Source organism: Vidua chalybeata, chromosome 12 (genome assembly GCF_026979565.1).
Source record: "Vidua chalybeata isolate OUT-0048 chromosome 12, bVidCha1 merged haplotype, whole genome shotgun sequence".
In the NCBI taxonomy this organism is placed as follows: domain Eukaryota; kingdom Metazoa; phylum Chordata; class Aves; order Passeriformes; family Viduidae; genus Vidua; species Vidua chalybeata.
In genome coordinates, this window is record NC_071541.1 from 21,126,535 (window position 1) to 21,134,551 (window position 8,017).

General features: G+C 40.6%; 2 long non-coding RNA genes across 2 annotated transcripts; one reads left to right on the forward strand and one right to left on the reverse strand.

Moving 5' to 3' along the window:
• Window positions 1–27: 27 nt before the first annotated feature.
• LOC128794207 (uncharacterized) lies at window positions 28–1,509 on the reverse strand. Its single transcript, XR_008433025.1, has 2 exons — window positions 859–1,509; window positions 28–684 (listed from the first exon to the last, which is right to left on the reverse strand). It is a non-coding gene; the product is annotated as an uncharacterized LOC128794207 (long non-coding RNA).
• An 847-nt stretch (window positions 1,510–2,356) lies between these two features.
• Window positions 2,357–4,718, forward strand: LOC128794206 (uncharacterized). Its single transcript, XR_008433024.1, has 3 exons — window positions 2,357–2,804; window positions 3,370–3,474; window positions 3,949–4,718. It is a non-coding gene; the product is annotated as an uncharacterized LOC128794206 (long non-coding RNA).
• The last annotated feature ends 3,299 nt before the right edge of the window (window positions 4,719–8,017 follow it).

The following is an 8,017-nucleotide window of genomic DNA, read 5'->3' on the forward strand; positions in this document are numbered from 1 at the left end:
AAAAGGCAAACAGCAGGGGACTGTCAGTTAATCACAACAAATGCACCTTTATTAGGGGCCAAAACAGTAAATGCGATAGTGGGGGATCAAAAAGGAGATAAAAGGATAGAGAGAGAGAGAGAACAGGGGGATGGGAATAGCTACCAACACAGGTGAGATCCTCAGTGGTCTGGATGATGGGGGTCTGTCATGTAGGGGAAGTCTTTGAAGTTCTGGTCAACTCGGGTCCATTTATAGTCCACAGAGGAAAAACAGGGGAACATGCAGTACAATGAGAGTCTATTGTGATTGCTGCGGGGGAACAGGTGAGTCCACTGAAACCACCAAGGCTGGACGAACACAATGAAGAATAAGTCCATTGGAATCACTGAAGAAGAACAAGTCATGTCATTAGTGGTTTCCCCACTCCCTGTGGTAGGGGTCTCAGTCTCAGTCCTTAGGAGGAGGGTTTTTGATCTCCGTCTGTCAGTCACAGTGATAACAAGGCAGATGAGGGGTCTTCAGTGAGAGACCACTAGAGTCACCCCAAAAGTTCATTCGGCTTAAATGGTGGAGAGTGGGTGAATATGCAGTAGGCTGTTCCTTGCTGGGTCCATGCCAGGTCCTTGCCAACACCTTGCCAAGTTCTTGCCAGGCCTTGTTCAGAACAGCTAACGTAACGGTACTGCTCCCTCCAAGCTGGAACTGTAGTGGGGGGAAGGGGTTTCTCCTTGTGGCAATTGGTAGGCAAATGTAGGGGCTTCAGACAGCCTCTTACAGCTCTATAAGATTGTCTGCTCAAAGAGCCACTGGTTAGCTTTTGCAGTTAGCTTGTTCTGCTAAATTTGCTGATTTCTAAGAAATGCTTCATTCACATACCCTGTTCCAAAGCAACTACACTTTCTGCATAGCTACAGCCTTTGCATAGTTCAAGCATTATCTTGTCACCTAGCCATCAGCACGAGGAACTCAATGTCCATTGTGACACAGCACAGCCTCATGGAACTCAGCAGACCATTGTGACAACCTGAAATCTCATGGATCCAAGCATCTACTTAGACAAAGTAGGGGCTCATAGCGCACAGGTGCCACTGGGATATTGCCAGCTCTTGTAGAATCCTGTGTCCATTGTGACGCTGCACAGCCCCATGGAGACATGGGGACCATTGGAATGGAATCTTATGGAACCAAGTGTCAATTGTGAACACAGCATAGCCTTATGGAACCCAGGGGCAACTGGGACCAAGCCATGGCTCGTGGAAGCAAGGGGCCATTGTGACACGGCGTGGCCTCTTGGAACCCAGGAGAACATTGTGGGACAATGGAATCCCATGAAACCAAGTGTCAATTGTCAAAAGAGAGGGGTTTCATGGAACCTAAATGACCATTGTGACTCCATGGCACTGCTCATGGAAACAAGTGTCCATTATGGCACAGCCAGGTCTAATAGAAAGCAGGAGACCATTGTGATGCAGTAAAATCTCAAGGCTTCATTGTGACACAGAGGGGCCTCATGGAACCAAGGAGACTGTTGTTAGGAAATAGGGAGCAAAACTTTCAAACAATGAAGTACAAAGCCTGCTAAAACCAGTGAAAATATTGCTGAAACAGCTAACAAGAGATTGTGCATGCCTAGAGGAGAAAGGTAAAAGGGCACGGCAATGAAGAAGTCCAGCCTTCATCAGCAGAGCACTGAGGAAGATGGAGAGCCTTCCTCAGTGAGATCTGGGCGCACTGCGCCTGTGTTTTGCATATGCTAATAATAATGATGAGTTCTAAGAAATAGTTTGCATAACCACAACTTTTCTAAGGAAAACAGTAAATATACTTGAAGTATAAACATGTAATCTGCTGTGTACCTTTGCTGTGCATTGCTAGGAGGAATGATCCCTGTGTACCCAGTGTGCTGAATAAAGCAAATACCCATTGCTTGGACTTTGTCTCAGAAGTATCTCTTGGCCTGGTTTGGGACGATTCAACATTTCAAAGGCTCATGCAAGCAAGTGTCCATTGTGCAACAGCTGATATGGAACAAAATAGGACGTTGTTGCACAATGGAATCTCATGGAAGCAAGTGTCAACACCTTTACAGGGAGGCCTCATGAAAGCCAGGCACTGTAAAGCAAGGAATCTTGGGGAAAAAAGTTTCGGTTTTGAACAACGCAGGCCCTTATGGAACACAGATGCCACTTGGATAATTCCAGGGCATGTGGAACTCAGTGTCCATTGTGACACAGCGCAGCGTCATGGAACTCACCTGACCATTGTGATGCAATGGAATCTCATGGATCCAAGGGTCTACAATGACCAAGATGCCTCTGGGACATTGCCAGGCCTAGCAGAAACAACGCTTGCAAGCAAGGCCCCATGGCACCAGGGAGGCCATTGTGTCACAATGGAATCTGATGGAAGCAAATGTCCATTGTGACACAGGAGGGCCTCGTGGCACCCAGGAGACCATTGTGATACAATGCAATCTCTGGGAATCAAGAGTCAACTGCAAACACAACGGGACTAACCTCAACTACCAGCCCCTGGAGCACTCCAGTTTTCCTAGTTAAAAAGCCAAACAGTGGGAAATGGAGGTTATTGCAGGATCTCAGAAACATTAACAAAGTGATTCAAGAAATGGGTTCTTTATAACAAGGTTTACCTTCTCCCATTATGATTTCAAAGGATTGAAAGTTAACTGTTATTGGTTTAAAAGACTGTTTTTTTCAATATTCATTTGCATCCAGATGATGCACAAAGATTTGCCTTTTTCATGCCATTAATAAATCAGCAGGCCCCTTTAAAAAGATACCATTGGCTCCTACTTCCTCAAGGTATGCGCAATTCTCCGAGTATATGCCAGTGGTATGTAGCAAAAGTACTTTCTTCAGTTCGTGTGCAATACCCAAATTCCCTCATCTTGCATGATATGGGCAATATTTTGGTAGCAGCAAAGGACCAAGCATCAATGCAGGAGACAACAGATCAGGTCATCTCAGCAGTGGAGAAAGCAGGACTCACAACAGCGAAGGAAAAAATACACACATTTCCTTCCTGGAAATACTTAGGATACAGAAAAAGTTTTAATAAAAGGCAAAATAACAATAGCGAACAATACAGAACAAACTGTAACTCCTTAACCACTCCAACTAAAGAGAAATCCAAGAACACTGAATGAAGTGCAGCAGCTGGTAAGGACTCTGAACTGGCTTTGTCCACTGCTAGGCATCTCAAAACAGGACTTAGCTCCTTTCTCTGATCTACTGAAGGGAGACACAGCTTTAAACTCACCACGAGAATTCAACAAAGAAGCCCAAAGTGCTTTAGATAGAGTGATGTGAGCTATCCAATCATGCCAGGCTCATCAATATAATCCTAACTTGTCTTTTTTGTTTGCAGTTTTAGGGGAGTGTCCACAGCTTCACGGTCTAATATTCCAGTGGGATCCAGAGAAGAAGGACCATCTGATAATCTTAGAACGTGTTTTCCTATCTCGTGAGCTGGGTAAAACTATAAAAACTTGCCCTGAAATTCTATCACAATTGGTTATAAAGGATAGATACAGGATATTTTCCCTTTCAGGAAAGGATTTTGCTGAAATCTTTCTGCCTGTCACATCCATCTATTTGGAATGGCTAATTCAGCATTCAGAGGTTATGCAATTTGCCCTAGAAAATTTTACAGGGAAAATATCAGTCAATTATCCCAAACATGAGCTACTAAATTAATCTCTAAAATTAATTCCTAAGCCCTTAAGAAGTCATGCACCCCTAGATGTAATTACATTTTTCACAGACAGTTCAGGGAAGTCAAAAAAATGTGTGACTGCCTGGCAAAATCCAGAGACCAGAAAATGGGAATCAAATATTGAAGAAGTAGACGGTTCTTCATAAATAATAGACTTAATGGCAGTTGTGCGGGTCTTTTTAAAATGCACGTTTCCTTTTAATTTAGTAACTGATTCGTTCTATGTTGCAGGTGTAGTGGAGAGAGCAGAAGAATCTGCTAAAAGAGATTTCCAATGACCAGCTAGCTATACGGTTTGCTCAAGAAATTAATCTTCCTTTTTTCTATTCGACAGGAACCTTACTTCGTAATACACATTCATTCACATCCTGCATCCCAGGTTTCCTTGCAGAAGGCAATGCCATGGCTGAGTTTTTAGCCATGCTAATACAGAATACACTTCCCAATATTATTGAACAAGCCAGAATGAGCCATGCTTTCTATCATCAAAATGCACCTGCCTTAGTAAGAACATTTAACATCTCTTAGAATCAGGCTAAAGTGATTGTTCAATCATGTCTAGATTGCCAAAATTGCCATACCAGCAATAGCAACAGGGGTTAACCCTCAAGGCTTAAATAGCCTGCAGATATGGCAAACTGACATAACTGAATATCAGTCATTTGCATGGTTCAAACATGCATACTTATCAATAGATACATTCTCAAGAGCAATTTTTGCTTCTGCAAGGAGAAAAGAGTAGAGATGTAATTAAACATTTCTTACAAGCATTTGCATCCCTAGGCATTCCTCAAGAATGGAGCAGCCTACATTTCTAATAAACTACAGTTTTTCAAAATCTGGGCTATCAAACACACTACAGGTATTCCACATTCTTCCACAGGCCGATCTATTGTAGAAAGAGCACACAGATCACTGAAAATGATGCTTGAAAGGCAAAAGGGAGGGACGGAAGTGTCATCTACCACAAAGAGGCTGAATAAAGCTATATATGTTTTTAATTTCTTAAATTATTCTTTTATGGAGCAAGTACCACCAATTTTCAGACATTTTGGCAATACCAGTCAAGCGAAACTAAAGGAAAGGCCACCAATCCTCATCAAGGATCCAGAGACAGGACAAATTTCAGGCCCCCATCCTCTTGTGACATGGGGGAGGGGGTTTGCATGCATTTCTACAAATGCAGGTCTTCAATGGGTCCCTGCAAAAAATGTTAAACCACAGGTACAGCCAATCCAAGAGCAGCAGAAGACACCAGAAGAAGAACTCAAAAATAACTGAGTGAGAGCCAACCATATTCTAATGTGAAGATATTTCTTAAAGTAGAGGCTGTGTTTTCTAAATTTGCACTAGTTAAAATTGTTTTAAAATAGTTTTGCACTGAAAAAAGTCCTCTAAGTCACTACTGTTGTGTTAAAAAGTTATTAACCTACCTTTGAATCATATGTTCAAAATGCTTTGAAGTTCTATATGTTCAAATCATATATAGCCAGAAACTTGAGGCATACCTGGAAAAACACTTCACCAAAGTTAAGAGAGAATAGTTTACAAGCAGTAAAAATTATAACCAAATTTAAAAATCATTAGCATAACTACAAATTGTCAACCAAAGTGAGACTTTTTCAGATCATGTTCCTTTCTCCTCTTTCCTTTTTATATATATAGAAAGGGTGAGGTGTAGGAATGTGCCCCCTGTTGATGGAGTGACCAAATTATTCTTTGTCTGCTTAAAGAGAAAAAAAGCCCAGAAGTTTCTCTCCTCAATTTGCTAAAAAGACACTTCATAGGACCTTTGGGACTTCACCTCAGACCTGGGGCTGCCAATTGGACAGAGGCCAAAAGGTCCCACCAAGGTAATTCACTAGGAAAAGAAGAGAACAAAGGAAATAATCGCTTTTGTGGAGTGTTTTAGCAGGAGCAAGAACCTCTTGCCCCTGGCTCAGGTTTTTCTTTGTAAGAGCTTTGTTATTTTGCCATTTATTAGAACTTTTTCTGTTTCCAACACTACCTCAGAAGCCATCCTGCTAATTTTATGCCATTCGAGGTAGCTGAGCTATCTCGGATGTGATAGGTTCTCTGAGAGCTCATAAGACCTGACTCGAGGAGAAACTGATTTATTAAAGAAATATGGATATTGATCTAATACCGATATACAACTGTGACAGACAAAAAACTCTCTAACAGTTTAAAGTTAGAAAGTGTATGTTTATTCCAACGCCAGGCAGCGTGTGGGATAGCTCCCAAATACACACCGCACCTTTCAAATGATTACAGAGTCCTTTTATCCACACAAGAATTGAATACCCAAAATACAAATACATATTCATCATTTTGGTACATCCCATTCCTCGCTTTGTATGCTAATCATTTCAAAAGCTATTAAGCATGCGTAGTTTGTTCCTTGAAATGGGTCGGTGGTCCCTTTCGTGTTGGAGGGGTGCCAAAATGAGGAAGTAAATGAAGTCTTCCTCATTCTGACCTTTCTACCTTTTCAATGCAAATATGACAAATGAACCTTGGTAGAACTCCCATTCCTTGTCTTCAATTGGTTTCAAAACAGAGGAGGCCCACAACTGTCTTATGTTCCTAAAGCTATTTGTCAGTTTCTATATTCTTCATTATAAACCCAGCTAACTAAACATTGTGTTGACAAGCAATCAATTATTAGTTAACTACTAACTCTTAACTTCATCAAGGCCTACTCATTTATTTTAATTAACTCTAGTAAGGCTTATCTCTAACTAAAATCTTAGCTCCTCTAAAATCTCTAAATCTCTTAAAGTTTATGTTTCAATTTGGTTTTAAAATTTAGCTCTTATAGTTTCAAGTGTGCCTTTATTAAAGCAATCAACGATTTATGACCTGTACCACAATGAAGAACAAAGAACAGTGGCTGAGCATCACACAACAAGTCTAATAAGATAAATGGTCTGAGCCCCCAGTGTAGCACAGGGGATCTGTAATGAAGCCCAAGTGCTCCAGGCATCTTCTCAGCCTGGAGAAGAGCAGACTCTGGGGAAACGTTATAGCACGCCTCCAGTATCTAAAGGCAGCCTACCAGAAGGAGGGAGATGAGCAAGTAGTGATAGGAAAAGTGTTGATGGCTTTAAAACCTGAAGAGTATATATTTGGTTTGGATATTGGGAAGAAATTCCTCGCCATGAGGCTTGTGAGACACTGGAACATGTTGTGGGTGACCCATTCCTGGAAATGTTCAAGGCCAGCTTGAATGGCTCTTTGAGCTTAACGTGGTCTAACGGAAGGTGTCCCTGCCAATGACATGGGGGTGAATTTCGGTGAACTTTAAGGTCCCTTCCAACCCGAACCGTTCTATTATTCTATGATAATATTCATACTGTGCAGTAGCAGTAACTTGTTTAAGATAGAAATAACAGACTCTTGATTCTGAGAAACCATTGTCCATTGAGTTTAACTGGTTTGGTCTCACATATATGTTCAGTTTAGCATTATTATATCTAGTAACAGTCCTGGCACTTCAATATCATACACACAAATGTTTTATAATTTTTATAATTTTTCAGATTTCTAATATTTGGGAAATTCTTTCTTTCTTTCTTTCTTTCTTTCTTTCTTTCTTTCTTTCTTTCTTTCTTTCTTTCTTTCTTTCTTTCTTTCTTTTTTTTCTTTCTTTCTTTCTTTCTTTCTTTCTTTCTTTCTTTCTTTCTTTCTTTCTTTCTTTCTTTTCTTTCTTTCTTTCTTCTTTCTCTTTCTCTCTTTCTCTCTTTCTTTCTCTCTCTCTCTTTCTCTCTCTCTCCCTCCCTCCCTCCCTCCCTTCCTTCCGCACTTCCGCACTTCCGCACTTCCTTCCGCACTTCCTTCCGCACTTCCTTCCGCACTTCCTTCCCTCCCTCCCTCCCTCCCTCCCTCCCTCTATTTTGATAATTTCTAAACTGTGAAGTAGTTACAGTAAATGGCTCTTCCCTAAATAGCATTTTTAAGCATAGAAATGGATCAATAACAAATTTGTGTGAAGAAATAACGTTTAAAAGTGATTTTAAAGTGAGAATTTGAGTTACATCTTGAAAATTCAAAAATACAACATTGAAATGATGGAATAGATGGTTTGAAGGGGTTTTCTTTGTCTTTCTTTGATACAAATGATGATCTCCATTTTTACACCTTCTAAAAATACATCTTGAAAGTTACTACTTTAAATAACAAAAATATTTCCAAAATAAGGAAATGGATTGAGGCAGATGAAAATACAATATTCTAAATATTCATCATCTAGTACAAAGGCTTGCCCTTACACAGGAAGCTTTATGGACATTTCTAGTCT